The sequence below is a fragment of the Miscanthus floridulus genome, chromosome 3 (assembly GCF_019320115.1).
Source record: "Miscanthus floridulus cultivar M001 chromosome 3, ASM1932011v1, whole genome shotgun sequence".
NCBI lineage: Eukaryota > Viridiplantae > Streptophyta > Magnoliopsida > Poales > Poaceae > Miscanthus > Miscanthus floridulus.
Window position 1 is genome coordinate 88741971 of NC_089582.1, and position 6642 is coordinate 88748612.

Consider the following 6642-nt stretch of genomic DNA (forward strand, 5'->3'; position numbering starts at 1 on the left):
CTAGAGCTCACACAAACAACTCGGAAAAGAACCTGGAGCTCACACAAAACAACTCGGAAAAGAACCTAGAGCTCACACAAACAACTCGGAAAAGAACCTGGAGCTCACACAAAACAACTCGGAAAAGAACCTAGAGCTCACACAAACAACTCGGAAAAGAACCTGGAGCTCACACAAAACAACTCGGAAAAGAACCTGGAGCTCACACAAACAACTCGGAAAAGAACCTAGAGCTCACACAAACAACTCGGAAAAGAACCTGGAGCTCACACAAAACAACTCGGAAAAGAACCTAGAGCTCACACAAACAACTCGGAAAAGAACCTGGAGCTCACCCCGAACGCACTGGAGCATAAAGCTGGATCAAAAGAGCAATGGATGAGTGGTTCGACGTGCACAGGAAGCACCAGTAGCTCACCCTAAACTCGATGGAGCAAATAACAGGGCTGGAGAAGCAACGGTGAAGCAGGTCGACGATCCGAGCAACCACGGCGGAGCAAAACGTCGACGGTGGCGGTGCTCCGGCGACTGCGGTGGACAAAACGGAGAGCTCTGGCCACGGCGACACGCTCACGACGGCGGTGCTGCCGGCCGCGAGGAAGAAGAGCAACGAACGGGGGTTCCCGGCGAAATCAAGTGACCAACATTGGCTGGCTGGGTGCGCAAGGATCAGGCGAAGCTAGGACAGGCTTTGCTGGGACGGCAACGGCGCTGAATCGACGGTGAAAGCTCGACAGAGCAGCGGCGATGGCGACGGGAGAAAAACAGAGGAGAAGGGAAAACGAAGAACGACGACTGCACAGGCTTTATAGGACGGTCAGGAAGCAAAGAGAAGCCACGCAGGGGCCTTTCCCATGCCAGCGCAAAGCCAAGGACGGCCACAGTCGCGTCTGGAAGCAGAAGGAAGATCGTAGACGGTGATTTGGCTTCCGCGGTTACTGTTCATCAGAATTACCAAACTGCCATTCGATTTAAAAATCCAAATTACTCCCAAATTTATGTAACAACTCAAAAATCTCCAAAAATAAAAGTTGTTCCAAATTTAAAGTTCTACAACTTTGCTTTTATAACCATACCCAAATTCGGTCTACATTTTTAAATGCAAATTTGAATTCAAAAAGGGAACATTTAAAGAATCTCGCCTTTTCAAATTACTTCAAATTTTTCTAAACAACTTTGAAAACTCCAAAAACAAACTTTGTATAACTTGACAAGCTCTACACTTTTGCTTTTAGGCTCAACCCCAAAATATGCTTAAATTTTGAAATGAGTTTTTCAGGGTAGGCTTTAAATACTGAAAAATCCAGGTTTTCTTGAAAATTCAAAACCCAAACCAAATTTTTAACTCAATTCAAACCATACAAGGCAACACTCATAACATAAATGTAAACTTGTTTTAGTGAATGCATATCAAAGTTTTCCGTATGACTAAATGCTTTGCAATGCATATGATGACATGTCCTGTTTTAGTATTTAAACACCCGAGGTGTTACAATCCTTCCCCCTAAAAGAAACCTCGTCCCGAGATTCAAAGTCATAGGGTAAGTAATGGAAAAGGAAATATGTCAGTCCAAAATATCCAAAATCTCTTCATAAAATAGCTGAGGTTCCTTTACAAACATGATTGGTAACAACATAGTACACTAACATTATTCTATATCGACGCAAGAAACTCTGGAAATTTTTCTAACAAGTAATCTTCGGATTCCCAAGTAGCTTCTTCTTCTGAATGTTGATTCCATTGTATTTTGTAGAACTTGATTGTCCTCCTTCGAGTAACACGATCTTTCTGATCTAACACTCGGATAGGATATTCGGAATAAGTTAAATCCGGTTCTAGTTCCACTCCTTCAACTTCAACATTCTGTTCAGGCACTCGGAGACACTTTTTCAATTGAGAAACATGGAACACATCATGTACAGCTGCGAGATGTTCAGGTAATTTCAAGCGATATGCCACTTTTCCATTCCTCTCCAAAATTTGATATGGTCCAATGTATCGGGGTGCCAACTTTCCTTTAACACCAAAACGGGTAACTCCCTTCATTGGTGATACTTTCAGATATACAAAATCTCCTTTGTTAAATACCAATGGTCTCCGTCTTCTATCAGCATAACTCTTTTGTCGGGATTGAGCTATCTTCAAATTACTTTGTATTTGCTTAACCTTGTCTTCTGTTTCTTTCACAAGGTCAACCCCAAAGAATCTTCTTTCTCCAGGCTCAGACCAACTCAGCGATGTTCTGCATCTACGACCATAGAGTGCTTCAAATGGAGCCATCCTAATGCTTTCTTGATAACTATTGTTGTATGAGAACTCGGCCAAAGGTAAGCATTCATCCCACTTATTGGAATAGTTAAGGACACAACACCTTAACATATCTTCAAGTACTTGATTGACTCTTTCAGTCTGTCCATCAGTCTGCGGATGATAAGCTGTACTGTACAGAAATTTGGTACCCAACGAAGAATGCAATTGTTTCCAAAAATTAGAGACAAACTGTGTACCCCTATCTGACACTATAGTCTTGGGTACTCCATGGAGACTCACAATTCGCTCTAAATACATCTTGGCATACCGTATAGTGGGATATGTATTCTGGACTGGAAGAAAATGTGCTGATTTGGTTAGTCGATCTACAATAACCCATACTGAATCAAATCCCTTTGATGTCTTGGGTAGACCAATAATAAAATCCATACTTATGTCCTCCCATTTCCAAGATGGAATAGGTAATGGTTGTAATTCACCAGCAGACCTCAAATGTATTGCTTTCACTTTTTGACAAGTATCACACTTCGCTATATATCTAGCAATCTCTATTTTCATTTTAGTCCACCAAAATCTTTGCTTTAAGTCATGGTACATCTTGTTGCTTCCCGGATGGATAGATAACCTAGTAGCATGTGCCTCTTCTAGAATTGACTGCCGCAACTCAGAAACTTTTGGTACCACCAGGCGATCCTTGAACCATAACACATCTTCATCATCTATGCTGAAGCATTCTGCTTTTCCATTCTTGACTCTTTCCTTGATATGGGCTATACCCTTGTTTTCCTTCTGAGCAACAATAACTTGATCTCGAATAGTGGCTTCAACAATTATGTTGGTCAAACTACCTTGTTGAATTACTTCTACATTCAACTTCTCCATTTCTTGACATAGCGTCAAACCCATTGTTCTCACTACTAAACAATTGCAATAACTTTTGCGACTGAGGGCATCTGCAACCACATTTGCTTTACCCGGGTGATAATGTACTTCCAAATCATAATCCTTAATCAGTTCTAACCATCTTCTTTGTCGCATGTTCAAATCCGATTGAGTAAAGATATACTTTAAACTCTTGTGATCTGTATAAATATGGCACGTATTACCAAGCAGGTAATGCCGCCAAATCTTCAGAGCATGGACAACTGCGGCTAACTCTAGATCATGAGTCGGATAGTGTTCTTCATGTTGCTTAAGTTGCCTAGATGCATAGGCAATGACTTGGCCTTCTTGCATCAACACACATCCAATACCAATACCTGAAGCATCACAATAAACATCAAATGGCTTCTCGATATCAGGTTGGGCTAACACTGGTGCAGTAGTCAACAGCCTCTTTAAAGTTTGGAAAGCCTCCTCACACTCTGATGACCAGACAAAGTTGACTTGATTCTTCAACAACTCAGTTATGGGCTTTGATACTTTAGAGAATTCTAGAATAAACCGACGGTAATACCCCGCCAATCCAAGAAAACTCCGAACTTGATGAACTGTGGTTGGCGGTTTCCAATCAAGCACATCCTTCACTTTGCTAGGATCAACTGCAACTCCTTCGGCTGACAAGACATGTCCAAGAAATTGCACTTCCTTAAGCCAAAAATCACACTTGCTGAACTTGGCATATAGTTGATGTTCTCTCAAGCGGGTCAGAACAATCCTAAGATGTTCCGCATGTTCTTTCTTATTCTTGGAATATACTAGAATGTCATCAATAAACACCACTACAAACTTGTCTAGCTCAGGCATGAATACTGAATTCATCAGATACATGAAATGAGCTGGAGCATTTGTCAAACCAAAAGACATTACCAAGTATTCATACAATCCATATCTTGTGGTAAATGCCGTTTTGGGAATATCTTCAGGCTTTATCTTAATTTGGTGATACCCTGATCTCAAATCTATCTTGGAGAAAACTTTGGCTCCGGCCAATTGATCAAAAAGCAAATCTATCCGAGGTAATGGATACTTATTCTTGATGGTCACTTCATTCAACGGACGATAGTCAACACATAACCTCAGGGTCTCATCTTTCTTTTTCACAAAAATTGCCGGACATCCCCAAGGTGAGGAACTAGGTTGGATAAACCCCTTCTCAATTAATTCTTGTAACTGAGCCTTCAACTCAGCCAATTCCTTAGGTGGCATCCTATAAGCTCTCCGAGAAATCGGAGCTGTTCCAGGTTGCAACTCTATATTAAACTGGACATCCCTATCAGGTGGTAGACCGGGTAGATCTTCTGGAAACACATTCGGAAATTCACACACTACCGGAATATCTCTAATCTCTTTGACAACAGTTGCACAAACCTTGCCCACTGATCTTCTTAGATTTGGAAGTTGGATGAGAAGTTGAGAATTACTATCAGGCAAACTTACTCTTAAAGTCCTATTCAAAGCATCTATAACAGCCTTATGCTGATACATCCAATTCATTCCCAAGATTACATCTATATCCTGATCCTTAAGGATAATCATGGTAGTGGGAAAAATATGCCCACCCAGGTTTACGGGTACCTGGTATACCATTTCCTTAGTACACAGACGTCCCCCGGGCGACTGTATAAAGAAACTTTCCTTTGTTGCCCCAATTGAAATTTCATGCTTCACGACAAATGTTCTATTGATGAATGAATGCGATGCGCCAGAATCAAAAAGTATAACTGCAGGGTGATTGGCAACAGGAAACATACCCATCATCACTGGCTCCCCTTCTAGAATTTCTCCAGCTTGAATATAGAACACCCATCCTGTCTTCCTCTCATCTTTGCCCTTCTGAGCATTCTGATTGGGGTTCTTGTTTGGTGCCTGACCCTGTTGTCGATTGGCAGGGGCCTTCTGATAATTTTGATTAGCCTGCCTAGGATATGGACATTCCCTGGAGAAATGACCAGTCCTTCCACAATTGTAGCATGGGTAGTTGTGACCCTGGGACGTTGGAGCATTGCCACCAGAAGCATTGGTTGACTGTGAATTCGGATAGGTTATAGCAGGACGGACATTTGACTGTTGCCCAGCCTGGAACTGCAGCGGACGATAAGGAGGACGATTATGATGTACTGGATGATAAATCACCCTCTGCCTCTTCTGATTTCCCCCAAAAGATCCAGACGGCACACTCTTTTTCTTTTTGAGCTCCTTATGCTGCCGATACTTTGACTCTGAAGCAATTGCAATATTTATGGCCTCATGATAAGTGACATTGGTGCAAGTTGTCATCATTGTTTGCAGCTTGGTATTCAAACCTCTCATAAACCACCTCTTCTTCTTGGCATCAGTATTGACATGTTCTGATGCATATTGTGACAGGTGATTGAATCTTCCCACATACTGCATCACTGTTTGATCTCCTTGTTTCAAAGCAAGGAATTCATCTAGCTTCATTGCCATCACTCCTTCAGGGATATAATGGGCTCTGAAGGCAGTACGGAACTCAGCCCAAGTTATTGGAATGCCAGCTGGTTGCATAGCCACTAAGTTTGCCCACCAAGCACTTGCTGCTCCTCTAAGTTGCTGGGCGGCAAACATAGGTTTCTGATACTCCGTGCATGGAATGAGGTCAAATTTCTGCTCCATGGTTCGAAGCCAGTCATCAGCCTCCAATGGTTCATCTGCCTTGGTGAACACCGGTGGTCTTGTGTCTGTAAAATCAACATATGTAGCCTCCTGTCTGTTATGGTGACGACCATGGTTTCCTTGCATCTGATTCTGATTACTTAGGGCGATCTCATGAAGCAAATGGGAATTTTCAGCCGTCACATTGACAAGTGCAGTTATAGCATCAGCTAGATTTGTTGGAACTGGTGGCGGATCTGGAATACCATCCTCATCTTGTGAAGTTCCAGGAACATATGAACCCCGCGTACGACGCATCTGCTCATAACAAACCAAACTTTATTCACAAGTCTTTATTGAATTGCACAAAAGCTTACTCCAGACATATTACATAGGGTTTACTACTATAAACACCAGACCCTATAAGTACCAAAACAAGATACATAGCTTAACCATAATTAACTATTATACAACTCTACTCTTTTCCGTGATTACTTCAAACTTCAGGCTCGGTATCCATTCCGGAATTATTACCGCCTTCATCATCACTTTCATTGATCATTACTAATTCTTCAGGATCTTCTTCTTCCTCTTCCGATTCGTTATCATCGGCAAGGATGACATCGGGGTCCATGGCATCAGCTTGAGGCTCATGATTTGGATTAAGTAGATTGCTAAGCCTATGAACTTCCTCATGTAGATAGGTATTATGTTCTTCTAAATCTTCTACATAGAATTCTAACTCATGAGTTCTAGCTCTAGCCACATTTTCCCTCTGCCAAGCTTCATTTCTTCCCTCCACCGTACGAACCAAC